This window comes from Chanos chanos, chromosome 16, assembly GCF_902362185.1.
Source record: "Chanos chanos chromosome 16, fChaCha1.1, whole genome shotgun sequence".
Taxonomy (NCBI): Eukaryota; Metazoa; Chordata; class Actinopteri; order Gonorynchiformes; family Chanidae; genus Chanos; species Chanos chanos.
The window spans coordinates 1,796,189-1,814,025 of record NC_044510.1 but is presented as its reverse complement, the minus strand read 5'-3'; the positions used below and the strand labels follow the sequence as shown (position 1 = coordinate 1,814,025).

The 17,837-nt window shown below is 40.2% G+C and overlaps 2 non-coding genes across 2 annotated transcripts; both read right to left on the bottom strand.

Annotated features, from left to right (window-relative positions):
* Positions 1–6,992: 6,992 nt before the first annotated feature.
* trnaq-uug (transfer RNA glutamine (anticodon UUG)) lies at positions 6,993–7,064 on the bottom strand. Its single transcript has one exon. It is a non-coding gene; the product is annotated as a tRNA-Gln (tRNA).
* Positions 7,065–9,353: 2,289 nt separating this feature from the next.
* On the bottom strand, positions 9,354–9,425 carry trnaq-uug (transfer RNA glutamine (anticodon UUG)). Its single transcript has one exon. It is a non-coding gene; the product is annotated as a tRNA-Gln (tRNA).
* Positions 9,426–17,837: the final 8,412 nt, after the last annotated feature.

Genomic DNA, 17,837 nt, shown 5'->3' with positions numbered 1-17,837 from the left:
ATACCAGCACAAAACAAGTCTGTGATGTAACCAAAGTAGAAAACATATTGATTTGTTTACATCAGTTTTCTCTAATTCTAGTGTCTCTGAATCCAGTCCAAATAACTTGGCTGTCATCTGCAACTTGGCAAATAATCATGAAACGTTGAACTTATTAGCTGACTGACTGCTCGAACGATTGGTTGAATTAACTGTGTTTGTGTAAAAGAGCGGAAAAACAATAACCCAAACCTGACATATCTCTGGTTGTCTTCCACACAGATCTCAGCAGAGTGAAATGAACTACCCAAGAATCTCCAAACGTTAGGGTTCCATAAGAGGTTAATATATACACTGTAGTATATATATATATCGGGGTGGAGCCAGATCCGAATACGGTATTCGGCAAAGCACAAATAGTGGGTTTTTATGAATATTTTAAACATTATTTGTTTTGGAGAAGAAAAAAAAACATGTCAAATAGCTGGTGTCCCTCATTACAACGGAGTATGTGTGGCCACAATGATGGTAAAAATTCTGAGATTTCTAGAATAAGGTCGTAATATTACGAGAATAAAGTTGTAGTTTCAGAAGAGGATCAGAAGAGCAGCCTGCTGCAATGTGGGGTTGATGTGCCAAAAGATTAAGTATTTCATTACTCGTGAAACCTATACTACAGTATAACTTCACAAGATGCTCACCATTCCCCGTTTTAACACAGGTTGCAGGCTTCTCTTGTGATACTTCCCCTCTAAAAAAACATGTAGTCTAAAAATTACAACTTTATTCTCGTAATATTATGAGTGTATTCTCGAAATATTATGACTTTTTCTTGTAAAGTTTCCGACTTTAGCCTCATGGCAATTTCTTCCAACTTCGTGTGGTGCTTTCTTCAGAATGGACACAGTTTCTTGCACAAGCTTTTCTAAGTCTTGATACTAATCATAATGCAGTGCTGCTGTACCACAAGATTAAGTATTTCATTATTTGCGAACCCTTTACTAAAGTAGGCTATAACTTCACAAGGTGTTCCATGTAGGAGATTAGCCTACGTTAGCTCTGGCAGTGTAGTTACTAGCTAGTTCACTTAAAACACTATGCTCACTGCTCAGTCAGCCTGTGTGTCATATGGTAGCATCCTCCAATTAGGGCGGGTGGTGACGGGGTTGGCAATGTTCACATAGGCATTTATTAGTATAGAGTTTAGTTTACTGGTTTGAGTGTGGATTAGGAACTCAGTGTTAGTTTTAAAATGATTTTCTTCTGAGTCATGTTTATGGTTAGGCTATACATGTTTATTGCTGGGCTTCTGAAAACCATAAACCATTTAAGTGTTCATTATTGAAGAACACTTAGCTGATATTAACACTTTAATATCCTAAAGTTCAAAGTATAATAATAAAAAAAAACAGGATTGTTACGCCTGTCTCCACTTTTATTCGAATAAAAATACAAATACAAATAGTTTTGCTGCCTCAACAAATACAGATACAAATACAAATTTTGGGCTCTCTCTATGTATATAAAGAAGATAAAAGGTGAAATTATTCAGAGGTCTTGGCTTGTTTTGGCTTGGCTTGTGGCTGCTAATTAAAGGATCCACTCGGTTTATGTATTCATATTTTAATATTATTCTCGAGATACTTAAATTGTGTGCTTTTTTTAAAAGTATTAAAAGTGTCAGCTTATAAAAGCATTCAGGATGTGTTGGGTTGCTAGATTTTACCTCAGAATAAATGCTTTTTGTTTGTCTACGCTCATAAATAAGGGGATTTTTTTGTTTGTTTGTTTTGGTTGTTGTTGTTTTCTCACATTTCCCAGTTGTTTTCAGTTTTTATAAGATATTCAGGCATCCTGTTACTCTTCCTTTAAAGAGGGAGGGCGTGTTTTTTTTTCCCTGTGTTTTGTTTGTTTTTTATTGCAGCATCATTATTGTATTTGTGTTCCTGGGGGACTACGCTTCAGTGGTTTTTCAGGCTTTGATGTTTGGGCATACTTGGGTATTCATTCTCTCTCTAGCTAAACACTTATTTTGAGATATTTCTCTGATAATCTTTCATCTCACGGTTTGGCTGAAAAACAGATTAAGAAAGGTGATGTGATGGGAAGGTCATTCCTGAAACCACGATGTCCCTACCTGCTTGAATGATATTCAGCTGGTCTTTGGGCAGCTCACACAAATTTAAATGTATACCCATTCCACACACCTCTATAAAGTTAAAATAAATGAAGCCTTTTGGCAATTAGTTGGCTAAAGCTTTCCATTAAATGATAAGGAGACCACCTGCAGGCAAGCAATGCGATCAATGCCCGAAGTGCTCAAAATAAACATGTTGCAAACCAGTTATTTCACTTTTAACTGACATTCAGACTTGAGAAAATGTCAGGTCCAGTAAGATCAGAGGAAGAGCACAGGAACATTTTCATCCATGCCTTTTGTCCTCTCTTAGAAATTTCACAGAATTCATGAATGACCATCAAGGCTTGCGGATAGATAGATAGATAGATAGATAGATAGATAGATAGATAGATAGATAGATAGATAGATAGATAGATAGATTTGTTTGGCCTTAATTTACATTTCTCTTTTATTTATAAAAGCATCTTCAAAAGAATTTTCCATTGTTTTACTTTCAAATATTCACCTTAATCGTACTGTTGACATGCAGTCATGATATGCAATATTGTGGTCATATTTGACAGAGAAAGACAGGAGAGATTGTCCAGTGTGCTCCATATTTACGGCAGCTGTGTGCAAGATTACCTGAATGCAAAAATGAATTAATTCTTAAACACAGGATGTGAACCCACATGAACATTTGCAGTCAGTGGATCAGAAGGGAGGGGTCAAGAACAGAAAGTCACGAGAAAAGTAACATTTAAACCCATTTCAAATGTGCTCTCAGACCACTGTTAAATTCTTTCTGTGTAGCAGCAGTGGGCAGAATGATACTGGACCCCATTGAGTTTTAAGCCAGGGAACCCCCAGTGAATTTGTTAATAACTAAACAGAACATGATGAAGTAACTTAACAACCTTAACAAATTATTCAATAACATCAGGTAATGAAGTGAGACGAATACGTGAATTATGCAACCTTGAGACTTTCAAAGCAATGTTTTTAACTAAGATATTAAAGTATTTCACTTTAGTCCTGGACTCAGAAACATTGAGCTATGGTATGCTTGTGAAAAGGTATCAGAAGTTTTACCCTCTCTCAGTGGCCCTGATTGCACAAAAAAGTGAAATTATCTCTATGTGAAATTATATAGAACAATTTGATCATCCATCTAAGCCATTTATGGGATCTATCTGAAACATTTCGCAGTAACAGGTCTTGAACTACTGGGGAAAATGGTAAACTCGTCTAACAATAGAATGCACAGTCAGAGATCAGTGCATGGCATTTGGGAGGAGTGTGCCTTCAGTACTTGAAAGAATAAGGTATTCCCTTTCCTCTCGCCAGTACCTAAAACAATGGTTCTTAATCTGCTAAATAAAGCACAGGTTTTGGCCCATGCCTTTGCCTTATACTTCAGGAGGATTCATTTTCTTTTTTTTTCGTCCTTTCATGGCCATTTTTTGTCAATTGTTTAATATTTGACTGCTCTGATTTGCTTTAATGTCACAGAGATGTATGTAAGCACAGTAAAGCTCTATATGAGCTTGTATGCTCTATTTCTAATTCATCAAGATTCATCACTGTAAGCAGGTCTATTAGAATGAATTTCCACAGATCTTTCCTAAATCACCAATGTTTGAAACTGAAGATTTTTAACAACAAATACGTGCATACATTCAGAATAATTTGATTAACAACATTTTGTGTGGAATCTAGTTTATAAATCATCATCATTATAAATTTTAGTAGAAATAAAAAAAATGAAGTCTGATACCAGTAAAATCAGTTCTGATATTGAGAAATGAATTGTATCGCATGCATTGAAAAATTGTAAGATGTTTTGTTAAATAAATGTTTTGTTTTGTTCAGTAAAATACCTCTCCATCTTTTAATTCAGCCTATGATGACATTTTCTAATGACATTTATTAGGTTTTTATTATATGTAGATTAATGGAAACTCTGCCTGAAGGGACCTCTTTACCCGAAGTAGCTTCAATGTTAATGTTTCTTTTTTTTTTAAGGGTTAAATGATTTGAGTTGTATTAATTTTTGTACCAAATGCTCTTGATGAATATACTATTAGGGGTCCATCCAAATGCTGCAACACTGCAAAATTTTCAAAATATTACACTTGGGAATAAAGCATGCATTGTTCTTTTACAACTCTGTTCTGCAAAACTGTTCAGAAAATCTGTTCTGCAAAAGTGAGTCATCACTCAGATAGTGTTTTAAATCCTTGGGGAGGTCTGGAATCAATGGTGTGTGATGGAAAGTGGCTCCCCCTCTGTGGAAGGTCATATTGTTGTTGAAACTTCGGTTATTACCACAGTAGAGGCATGTTTCATGTGAGCTGTTAGCACTAACTGTTTCTTTGAAGAGATACAGCACTTTTCTGTCAGGGTCAACATTTTTATTTGTATTATGAAATAAAGTGTATCCCTTGACACACAGTACTTGATATTTCAAAGCTTTAACATTCATTGGTACAATAAGTTTAACTTACACTTCCAAAGAACATTTCTGATGTTAAAATACAGGGACAACAGGACAGGACAACACAGATATCATTACCATTCATTCAACCAACATCAATCCAGAAAATAAATCTCTTCTCTCATGTAGATGAATAGAGCAAGGAAAGAAATGAATGAACAACTGACACTGATCAAAAGTGCTAACGTGCTAACATCACTTCAGTAGGCTGGAATGCAAATGAAAAACAGAAGAAAGTGAATTCCACGCTTTGTACACATTTTGGGGATAAAGATAATGTGCTGCTGAGAAAACCATTTGCAGCTGAATGTTATACTGTAACATGAGCCTGGATGGTAAGGAAGATAAACTAATTAAGATGAAATTCTTCTTGCTTAAAGCAAAGATCAATGACCATAATAAAGCCATTCTATCCAAAGATATTGTTCCATCTTGTGAATATGGGGATATGGTTTAATGAGGAATCACTTAGCAAGAAATGAAGCAGATAGCATACACTGAAGAGTGGAATTCAAGGCAAGGTGGTGTGAAGGGTGGGGAAGGTGGGAGGTGGAGCCAATCGAGATTAAAAAGAATGAATAGGGGCCATTAAACATTGACTGAAAGCTATTCCAAATGAAACTGAAAACATGAACTGGGGTAAACTAATTGTGTTTGGAATTGCTGATATGGAGGCACTATTAGTTAGTTAGTTAGTTAGTTAGTTATCCACATTGGTCCCTGTGGGACATATGGCTGTGATATGCTTCGCCCCATGATAGACCCATCTCCTCTAGCTCAGCCATCACCGTTCTCCACCAGGTTGTCTTTGGTCTGCCCCTCTTTCTCTTGCCTGCTTTAGGAATCCTATCACCAGACATTCTCAGGACATGACCGAGCCAACTGATCCTTCTCATCTTGATCTCCTGAACCAAGTTCTTTCTTGCACAGGTCCTCATTGGATATTTTGCTTGGCCAGTCGATGTTGCAGATCTGTCTTAGGCAGCTGTTGTGGAGGGCATTGACTTTGCTCATGTCTTTCTGCACCACTCTCCAGCACTCAGAGCCATAAAGGAGCGCTGACTTAACACTGCCGTACTGTTTGGGCTTCCAGATGTTACAGAGGTCGACTGTAGGCACCTCTGGCCTTGTTGAGTCAGGCCTTGATTTCCTTTTGGGCAGCATTGTCACTGCTTATTAGGCTACTGAGTTGTGTGAAGTCCTGAACACTCTCCAAAGCCTCACCATCGATGGTAATTGTTGGCTCAACTGGTGCATTTACACACATCACCTTGGTCTTCTTCTTGTTGATGTGGAGGCCAGCTTTTTTTGGCAAAGCTTGAGAGTCTGTCAGTCTTTGTTTGGAAGTGGCCATGTGTTGATGAGATAACAGCTAGATCATCAGCAAAATCAAGGTCAGTTTCCTGTGGTTGCAGACCTCTGAACAGTCCAAGGGTCTAAAAACAGTTTTGTGAGGTTCCATGGTGCCTCACCTCACTTGCTAGATCTGGGGAGGGCGGGTCTATTGCCAGGTTTAACTCACAGTTCACTTAACAGGCACTATACACTTCAGGTTGCCACTGTGTCACAGCTGTTTCCTGAAGCCGCCCTTGTCACATCTTCTAGCATAAATACTAACTACTCTTTGCAGCAGGATAGGTACAAACATACTTACACACGTGGGTATTGAGGCTAAAAGCATTGGATGTGGGGATCCTGTCACTACTCAGTCTTCCTAATTAAGGTCTTACAGATATCCCCTACAAGGCAGTGGCATAATCCCCTCCACCGCTACACACTACTTGAAGAATGTGTCCTAATTACTGGGCCACACAAGAGAGATCTGAATTTGAACTTGAATGGCTGGATTCAGAGTCCACAGCTCTATCAAATATACGTCATGTCAGCATCTGGACTGATTTTGGTTCAACTGTAAAGGCCATTTATGGCCAAACTTAAAAATGTCTTGGGCAAAAGTATATTGAAGTACGAGAGTTGTGTGCCTCATTTACCAAAATGCTGCCATAGGTCCCACTGACATTTGAAATAAAATTGCTGGAGTCTGAGTACTAACCATTACACCATGGAACTTCCGGACCCTTCCATGTCTTGGAAGCTTGTGAACACAGGAACCTGAGAAGGGGAGGGCCCTTGAGAACCGGAACTTCCGCACATCAATGGGGTATCTTGGCTGATTTTAGTCAAACAGTAACAGCCAGGTGCAAGTCTGATAATGATAACAGCCAGGTTTAACCTTTTTTCCTGATGACACTGGAGAGAGTATGCTTGCATGGTCAAACCAGCTACTGGTTACAGTAAGGCCACCTGCTGCATTCTCAGCAGCTGGAAACATCCAAATCACAGACTCAGTGCAAACTGCTATAAAGGCCATACCCCTTGTGGCAAGGGAGAAGCTGAAGGTTCCACCGAGATTTGAACTCAGATTGCTGGATTCAAAGTCCAGAGTGCTAACCATTACACCATGGAACCTCACAGAAGTGTTTCTAGACCCTTGGGCTGTTCAGAGGTCTGCAAGCACAGGAAGCTGACAAGGAGGACCCTTGAGCAGCATGATGGGCCATGGAAAGGCGGCCTCTGGAACTTCTGGCACGTTATGAGAGCATCTGTTGATATTGGTCAGATTGCAACAGCCAGTAAAGGTCAGGTTTAAGTCAATGTATATTTATGCAGTCTGGCTGCTAGCTGCAGTGGGGCTATCTTGTGTCAGAACATATTCTCCACAGATGATCCTTGTTCTTCATTCCATAAATTCTTAACAACTTTCTAACACTTTACACTAAATTTCCTGTTTACATAATTAATCTCTTATTTCATTTAACATTTGGCAGGACAACATAACTGCTTATTCAGCTGTTGAGTGATGACAAACTTAAGGCAACTTATATACCCTTCCATAATCCACCGAGGTCAGTAAACAAGAAAAGCTCCTGAAATAAGTAAAGCTTTCACTTTGACTTGACTTTGGCTGGATAACCTTTCCAGAAAGGCATTTATCTGAAGGGACTCTTCCACTCTAAGCCACTGGCATCATGACTTTTCCGCATAGCATCTGGTGACATGCAACAGCAGCTTGTCAATTCAAAGGGTTAACAAAAGAAGTCGAAAGGGGAGTTAGCTCAAATGGTAGAGGGCTTGTTTAGCATAAGAGAGGTAGTGCACTTGATTCCTGCTTTCTCCACGGGGGCTTCTCTTTGAAACTTGATCTTGGCTGATCGGCTGGCTGCCAGTGGTGTGCCATATTTAGTAAAATGCCTGCACAGGTCCCACTAACTTTTGAATGCAGATCACAGGGGTCCAGAGTGCCAACCATTAAAAATGGCTCTAGACCCTTCCACACCTCGGGAGCTTGCGAGCACAGCAAAATGATATGGAACCCCAACATGCAACTTCGGGTCCTCAGAACCTTTCCAGGTAGTGGACAAGGGGTAAGCCTTCAGCACTGCCGTTGTCCATACAGGACCATCCTGTGGAACTTCAGGCATGTCACTTTGGCACACTTGCCAAATTTTGGCAAATTATACTCCTGTAATGTATTAGTTACAGATATTTTGCAGTTCTTTCATGATATCTTTGGAGAGTAGACCTTGCTCGGGGCTGTTCTGTAGTGCTTCTTCACCCCAGGGCATCAAGAATGTTTATTGTTCAATGCTCATGCTCATAAAGAGTGTTCATTCAAGTCAATATTAATAAGGATACCGATGTTTAAAAAACGCCCAATTTAGCTTTAGAGGTTTTCTGGCTTTTAGTTGTCTTGCATAAAGCGTGCTTTGCGAAAAGCCGCATGCTTGGTCCATTCTATGTTAATATGCATGCTCTGGGAGTGTTCTACTTGCCTAGGCTGGGCTTCACAAACTCTGTTCAGACATCACAAATCCCTCAAAGCCTGCTGATTTCACCGATCGCCACTCAACTAGAGGTCTGACAGGTATCAGGTATGGGTCAGGATGCACCTGGTTATGTTCACAATTGATCCACTGTGCTCACTTGCTCTCTACTCAGTGACCAATTCAAAGAACGCTACTTTTCCCTTGCTAAGTGTTGTTTGTAAGTGCTCTAAAAGAAATGGGAACTTTCATTACATGTTTCCAAGCTTGAAAAAAAAATGGACTGGCCACAATTAAACTTGATGTGGGCAAATGCAGGCAGCCAGTGAAGGGAGATGAAGTGGGGTGTGACATGTGCCTGCTTGACTGACTGAAAACTAGTTATGCAGCAGAATTTTAAATCATCTGGAGGAGTTTAGTGGCACATGCAGGTAGACTTGCTCAGAGAGAGTTGCAATAATCTAGTTTTGACATGACAAGTGCCTGGACAAGGAGTTGGGCTGTACGCTCTGACAGATATGCTCTGATAGATATGCTCTGATCTTCCTGATATTGTACAGAGTGAATCTGCAGGATAGGGGAGTTGCTGGCATCAGGAAACAACTGTAGAATAACTTTGAAAAAAGTCAGACTTTACCCTGCAACATCTCAGAAGCCTGCAAGCACAAGAACTTAATGAGGAGGGACCCCCTGAGAACTGGAACTTCTGGCACATCATGGGGGCATCTTAGCTGATTTTAGTCAAATGGTGACAGTCACTTTAAGTCTGGTAATGGTAACAGTCCAGTTATTGCAAAGATACTCTCCACTTTTTTCCTGATACCACAGGACAGAAAGTACCTTCCGCATTTCCAACAGTTGGAATTTTTCCAGGCAGCAGACTCAATGCAAACAGCTGCAAGGGCCATGCCCCTTGTGGCAAGAGAGAAGCTAAAGGTTCCACCGAGATTCGAACTCAGATTGCTGGATTCAAAGTCCAGAGTGCTAACCATTACACCATGGAACCCTAAACAGATGCGCATTTAGACCCTTGGATGCCTTGGAACTCTGCAAGCACAGGAAACTGACACGGGGGTGGCGGGGCATGAAAACAGTAGGGCATGAAAAGGCTGTCTCTGGAGCTGTCACATCACATGGGCATATGTTGATATTGATCAAATTGCAACAGCCAGTAAACCTCAGGTTTAAGTCAATGTAAATACATTTACGTGTGCAGTCTGGCTGCTAGCTGCAGTGGGGCTGCATTGCGTCAGAGCATGTTCTCCATTGATGATCCTAGCTAGCTTCAGCACAGCTTTCATCCAACAGAGTGCATTTTGCACAGATACTCTCTTTTATAAGTGGGACTCTGAGCCAAAATGCTGGCTCAGAGCAAATACCGTGCCCCTTTTGGCAAAGTCCAGAGCACTAACAATTACACCATGGAACCTCAACAAGCTGGTCTTTGACACTTGAGCTCCTCAGAACATTTACAGGCAGTAGAAAGCATTCAGCACTGTGGTTTTCCATGCAGGAGCATCCTGTGGAACATCAGGCTTTGGCACTCTTGCCAAATTTTGGTAAATTACGTCCCTACGATGTATTAGTTACACTTATTTTGCAGTTCCTTCATGATATCATTGGAGTGTAGACCTTGATTGGGGCTGTCCTGTAGTGCCCTCTTACCTTAAGGCATAAAGAATGCTTATTGCTCAATGCTCACACTCATAGAGAGTGTTCTTTGAAGGCAATATTAATAAGGATAAGTGCCCTTACACGTTTAACTGACATTAGCAAACAAAGGTTGTGAATGCATGAGGACTAAGAGTGCAGGAGGTCAAGGAGCACTGCAATTTGAGACACACTTGTGGCTGGAGGGAGTTTATGCTCATCCCTTTGCCACTAGATATCCATCATTATAGTGGGAGTGTTCTCGATGCCATCAGTAAAGTCCACATGGTCTTGATATGAGTTCTGACTCCAGCTCTGACCCCATCAATAGGCCCTGAGTGGGCCTTGTTTTTCCCACAAGTAAGTCTGGTTGAATCAATGCTGTCCAAATATGTATTCAGCCTACTCATCTTCAGCTAGGCTTGAACAAAACTTTGCATTTTTGCATTGGTTTCTGTGTATTCTGATCACAGTTATTTCCTCTTCTACAATTCCATTTTAGCATGGATGGATTGTACTTATGTATGTATGCAACTGTATAGGTCCGTGTACACTTTGGTCATTCTATTTTCCTTATAGAAACAGAAATTAGAAAATAACAAACAAATGGTGTTTTGTTTTTCATTTCAAAATCCAAAAATGAATAATGTAAAAATATAGTCATACTTCGTTTTCCTGCCCAGAAACAACATATACAAAATTTAAAAAGGACTTAATTTTCGTTCTCTGCTTTGTAAAACAGAAAATAAAATCACATGAAAACAAAAACAGAGAATAGCCCATTTTTTCATTTTCTGCAATGGTTGGTGCTAGATTGGATCAGCCGGAGGGATGGGGGGGCGGGGGGGGGGGGACGCTCTAAACTGTGATTGGTTGTAACCTAACCCTGCCCCTTCCCCTGCCCCTAACCTTAACCAATCACAGCAGCGAATTTTCAAAATGTGATGTGGCAGAAGAGCACTCATAAATACTCATGAATAAAGTGCTACCTGAGCAGGAAAATGAAGTATGGCTTGTTTTTCCATTATTCATTTTTGGATTTTGAAATGAAAATCAAAACACCATTTGTTTTTCATTTTCTCATTTCTGTTTCTGAAAGGAAGTAGAATGACCAAAATGTAAATGGACTCATATTGCTTATATGAATTTTTATTTCAGTATGGCCTGATCGAGAAATTTGGTTTCTCTTTATCTTATATTGCACGTTTACAGGCACATTGAAGTTGCAGAGAATGCCTAGGCTTGTGATAGCATCAATGTGGTGACCAATTCAGACTCCTGTAAACAGGTGAGAACATTAATTTCTCTTGCTTGAACTAAAAACATTAGTGATCTGCCCGAGAAAACTTGAGAACATGTCAGTTTGGTGATCAATTCAGACACCCATTGCCAGATAAGAGCACTATCTGTCCCATGCTAAGTGGTCTTTGTCATTGTGCTGTGAAGTTAACAGGGAGCAGTGTTTCTTTACTCTTTTTTAAGTATGTGGAACAGATAACTTCACCTTCATCATATGTTACGAAACAGACTGGCTGCAAATGAAACAACCTGTGCGTCACTGAAAATAACTTTTGGCATCACAACATTGAGTCTAAACAGTCTATCAGACACTATATTAATACCATACCATGCCACATAGGACTGAGTGGAAATATTTCTTTTTCTTTTTCTCTCTGTTAGGACAATGAGCCTGCTGAAAATTTCCAGGCTGAATTCATTTTGTGGCATTCTGGTCATCTCATCTGTAGTTTTGCTCAGTTTTAAGTAAACCTAAAAGACAAATTTAAGTTCATTTAGTCTCGTTTAGTTCCTCTGGGCTACTTTTAAGTGCTGTTTCATCCCTAGACATGAATACTATTAATGTTTAAAAAAACACCCAATTTAGCTTTAGAGGTTTTGGGCTGTTAGTTGTCTTGCATAAAGCGTGCTTTGCGAAAAGCCGCATGCTTGGTCCATTTTATGTTAATATGCATGTTCTGGGAGTACTGTGCTTGCCTGGGCTGGGCTTCACAGGTTCTGTTGGGGCGTCATCAATCCGTCTGAGCCTGCTGATTTCACCAGTGGTCACTCAACTGGAGGTTTGACACCATCGGGTATGGGCCAAGTTGACCTGGTTTTGTTCACGAATAGTCCAGTCTGCTCACTTGCTCTCTACACAGTGACCAATTCAAAGAACGCTGTTTTCTCTTCCTTTGCTAAGTGGAGTTTGTATCATTGTTTAAAACAAATGGGAACTTTCATTACGTTTCCAAGCCAAGAAAAAAAATGGACTGGCCACAATTTAAATGGAACATGACTCACTGAAAATAACTTGCGGACAACATTGTGTTTTATTTTCTGTATCCAAGTGCATTTTGCATGTCTTTATAGTTTAGATGATAGGTGTAGGATATTTTGACATGAATAATCTTAATCAAAACCATACACTGCCAAATGCTGTCATTATGTCATTGGAGGGGTTTGTTTAAGTCCTTATGTCAGGTATTTTGTTTTCAGATTTCAGTTGTCTGAACAACCACGACACAAAAGACAGAATATGCACGTTGTGCCTTCACTGATTGATTGATTTGTTAGATCTCTTTCTTTCTTCCTCTCCCTGATAGAAGGGAACTTCCTCTTACTACTTTCAACCAGGTTGGGACAAAAATTAAAGCTTTAAATAGATTATTCAAAACTTACAGTGTTGACAGAAGCTTGATTGTGCATTGATACTTTACCCTCTCACACAAGTACGAGCCATTAACCAAGCAATGGAGTTGCCTCTATATAATAACAACTGCTCAGAAAGTTTCAGCTGGATTAAGCCTATTTGATGGACTATCAATGTACAAATGTAAACTCCTTGATTGGCATTAGGCTTAAACTGAATTTGTAGTGGGGTTTTTTTTTCATGTTTCGTATTGTGGATGTCCATGTTTATGTCGTTAGGTCCTTGCTGTTTCATTGGTTGGTAGCCTATTTATTGTATCTATTTACATTGTAATTATTTACCAGAGTGTTTGATTTGACATAGATATTGTCCATTTAGAGCACCATTTTATTTTTCGATTTCGATGTCAGAGAACATCTTAACTTAACAGAACAGTGACTTAATTTTCCATCATGGCTACTGCTCTCACATGTAGGAACACATATATGCTAGAATAAAAAATCCTAAAGATATCTTTGTGTTCTGTTCTGGTCACATTTCAGGGACCATACTGCACATTAGCAGATAATATTTCGCAGATAACCCTCAAATCATTTTACATCAATGCTATGTCAGATTAGTAATACCTGTCCACCTTCTCTATTCGCAGTGAGATTATATTCATATGAGCTTTCTTTGCCAAAATGACCAGTGGACAGGAGTACTTATTAAATTTATAATATCTTTATTCAAATTCAACAACTGCAATTTGTTTAACTGCTAGTAGTAGTTTTTTAGTATTAAGTAATTTAATTCTTGCAATTCTTACAGTTTAACTGTAGTGTCAGTTAGTACATCAGTCATAATAATATATCTAAAGTGAGTTTGAAAATCCACCAACATTTGGTTGTAGACCACAGTACCAAGTACTGTATTAAAGACTTGTCCTTCATTCTCAGTAATACTGAAAACAACCTTTGACAATAACCAATAATCGTGTGTGTGTGTGTGTGTGTGTGTGTGTGTGTGTTTGTCTGTGTGTGTTTGTGTGTGTGTTTATGTGTGTATGTATTGCCTAAGACTCCAGTTTAGCTCAGATGAGCATGCAGGCTTACATTAAGAAGCAGATTGCTACTTTACAATTATTGAATTAAAGGTACACAGTTACATGGTATGACCTTAACCTTTGCATGTTTATCTCTACTTATAGTAAAATACAACACCAGTACATAAAAGAGAGAGAATTTGACCAGTGTAACACATTAGAGCTTAAACTCTAATTTCACACTGCTTACAGGCCAGACATTCATGATATCATCACGTGTGTGTGTGTGTGTGCTTATGTTCATGCACACTGTGTGCATGCGTGTTTGTGGGTGTATGCATGCAGGTGAGTGTGGGCTGTGCGCGTGTGTGTGTGTGTGTGCTTATGTTCATGCACACTGTGTGCATACGTCTTTGTGGGTATATGCATGCAGGTGAGTGTGTCCGTGTGGGCTGTGTGCGCGCGCGCGTGTGTGTGTGTGTGTGTGTGTGTGTGTGTGTGTGTGTGTGTGTGTGTGTTGTATGCCAAGGGGGGAGTTTGTTTCTGTGTGTGCTCTGACAGTTTTGTGTCCCGTGTCTGCTGTTCTATTCATTGTAAACTGGAGTCATTATGACTGTTCAGAGTGGAGTGTGCAGTAGCAGGCCTGCAGTCTGCCCCCAGCCATATATCACTTAGATTGACAGTAATGGGAAGAACGGAGGGAAGACTCTACCCTCGATGAGGCCAAAAGAAACTTGTCTGTGAGACGAAACCATCTCATCAATCCACCAACTCTTCGCATTATGCTAACGCTCGACTCCAGTCTCAACAACCAATGATTTACAATAACAGCCTAAAATTATTCGTTTGTACCGATAGCAATATTCTGTGTATGATATACAGTGCATATGACAACATTTATTCGTATTATCCTCAGATAGCCACAGAAAATGTATCTGTGCTTAATTTCAATATTGGAGATTTTAAGCAGCAATACTTTTGACTGCTGTGACATTTTTGAGAGCGCTGGATTTTTTTCTTGAAGCTGACTAATCAATGTGTTCTACTTTTTTTCCAGTGTTAAAGGTAGGCAACATAAAAAAACGCTTGACAGATTTTACAATAACAGAGAAAGGCTTTAGAATATGATCAAAAACAGACGACACTTCTATACTGACTAACGCAGTTAGTGGTTCTGAACACAATGCCTTCAGAAAGTATTTGCTTTTTTGTGTCATAGACTTGAAAATGGATAACATAGTTTTTTGTTTGTTTTGTTTCAGTCAGTCAACACACAATACTTCGTAATATGACCTCACATATTTATAGATTTTTGTAAATGTATAAAAATAAATAAAGAAGTAAAGAAATAAATAAAGACAACTGAAATATCTGATTTTTGTATGTATTCAGAACCTTTATTCAGTATTTTGTAGAACCACCTTTGGCAGCAATTACAGCGATGAGTCTTCCTGGGTTTGCCTCTACCAGCTTTGCACACCTTGGATTTGGACATCTTCTTCCATTCCTCCTTGTGGATAATCTCCAATTTTGTTATATTGGATAGGGTGTGTCAGTGAACTACAATCCCCAGGTCTCTCTGTGGGGTTGCAGTCTGGGCTTTGGCAGGGTTTTCTCAAGGGCATTTAGAGACTTGTCCCATAGCCTCTCCGGTGCTGTCTTGGCTGTGTTCTCTGGGTTGTTTCCATGCTGAATCTTAACCCTGGGCTGAGATTGTGTGCACTCTGAAGCAAGTCTCTTCAAGGACTTTTATGTGTTTGGCTCCGTTCATCTTTCCCTCAATCCTGACCAGCCTCCGAGTCCCTGCTGCCAAGAGGTGCCACCAAAGATGCTGCCACCTCTGTGCCTCGCTGTAGGAGTGGTGTTGGCAAGGCGATGAGTCGTACCTGGTTCTTGTCAGATTTGGCGCTTGACATACAGGCCAGAGAGTAAATTTATGTCTCATCAGACCAGAAAATCTTTTCCCACTTTCTTTCAGAGTCCTTTAAGTGCTGTCTGGCAAACTCCAGACAGGCTGTCTTTTGCCTCTTACTCGGGAGTGGATTCAATCAACCATCCTCAACCATAGAGATTTGATTGATGAAGTGCTGCAGAGATGGTTGTCCTTGTGGCGGGTTCTTCCCTGACCAGGACCTTTCTCATCTGAAAACTTCATTTAGCTGGACAGCTCCAGGAAGAGTCCCAGTGATTCCAAACTTCTTCCATGTGACAATGATGGAGACCGCTGTGCTCCTGGGAAGATCGACAGCACTGGTAACAGTTTGATACCCTTTTCTGGATCTATGCATCGACACAGTGTCATCCCAGGGCTCTATGGAGACTTCCTTGGACTGCGTGGCTTGGTTTTTGCTCTGCCATGCCCTGTGAACTGTGGGACCTTATATAGACTGATGTTAGACTGATGTTAGACTGAGGTGTGCCTTTCTGAAGATTCAGTATCTACTTCTATACCAACATAGTTTTGAATTTGCTCCAGTCTAGTGACTTTGCCATGAGTGGACTATAAACAAGTTCTGGAGACATCTGAGTCTGAGTCTAGAGACACCCAGAAATGGGTCTGCGTATGAGTACAATCTGGAGTTCCATAGTAAAGGGGTCTCAATGCTTGGTTTTTAGGTTTTTGTTTTTGATAAATCTGCAATAATTTCCAAAAATGTGTTTTCACTTCCTTATTACGGGGTACTGTGTGTTGATTGATGGCAACGTTCTGGACCATGGCACATTATGAAATCTGTAAAACATGTTGGATTTTACCGGAGTGATCTTTTACTGTCGTAGACTTTTGGAGTTTTGTTAAAACAATGCTATGTTCTCATAGGAAGAAAAAATGCCACAGTTGTTCATCTGTCACCAGCCTGACGGCTCTCTTGCCGGCACTGTACGCTGTTCATTTGTACAAAGTGCAAAGCTTCTCATCGAAAGCATCAGTGTGGTACAGCAGTTTTGTCACAAAGTATTAAATCTCCCAACGCAGATCAAAGCACCTGCTCTGAACCCCTGTTCCCTTCGCCTTGCCCCTGTGTATGTGTATTTTGCTAGCGTGTCATAACGAATAGGCCAACAGAAAACCAGGGAAGAAGGCGAGTGTTAATGTTTTTAAGGTATGCTTCTGCTGTCTTTTTCATGGTCCTACTTAGTGTTGGTGACTTCTGCTCACTCATGAGTTTGTAATGACTGTGTATTACTCAGCAGTTGGTTAGCAATTAAGAAGGAGATGGTGGAACCAGAACTTGAAGGACTTTGATGACCACATGGGTTTAGGGGGATTCGGTGTGCGTGTGTAATCCCAGGCTGCATTTCAGCACCCCTCTTTCTGATGAAACTACAGCCCTTTGTACATATGCCAAAAAATGACCTACTTTTTATGCTTACCACATGCTGGACAAATTTTTCTCTAGCTGCTGGATGTCTGAGACCAAAGTGCTCAAATCATGCTTCCAACCAGAGAAACTCTCTGAACTTTCTTTCTGATCTTTGGTGTTGCTGAGTACAGTTATTTGCCTCTCTGTTTGTTGCCATAGTTACAAACTTGCCATTGTGAGCTATGATTCCTGGAATGTTGGGACAACTTGATCTTTCCTGAGGGGGTTGTGTATATCATCATCATTTTTACTGATGTCTGCGCATTGCAGTATTTTTTTTTTTTTTATAGCTAATCTGTGGTTTGTCATTGATCTGAATCTGAAATGCTCTTGCTTTGAGTTCGATGGAACGTATGACACTGCTGAGTGATTGACTGAGACGGCATGTCTGAAGGCAAGCTTTACCCACGATGCACGATGAAAACTCTAGTGCACTGATACAGGTGCTTCTAACATGATTTCGGATACAGAGAGAGTGAGAGAGACAAAACATGAGTCACCCCGAACAGAGCCTCAGGACTGCATCAGGGTTTTCAGAGTGAAACCCAAACCCATGCGGTGTGGGAGTGCGCAGCAGAGTGGGGAGAGTGAATTCCACTGCTCTGCCTGTCTGTTTTGGTTTAGTACAAACAGAGAGAGAGAGAGAGAGAGAGAGAGAGAGAGACAGAGAATACAAGCACAGATCGATCCGCAGTTTGGGACATATTGTTTGCTGATTGGAAGGAGCCACCG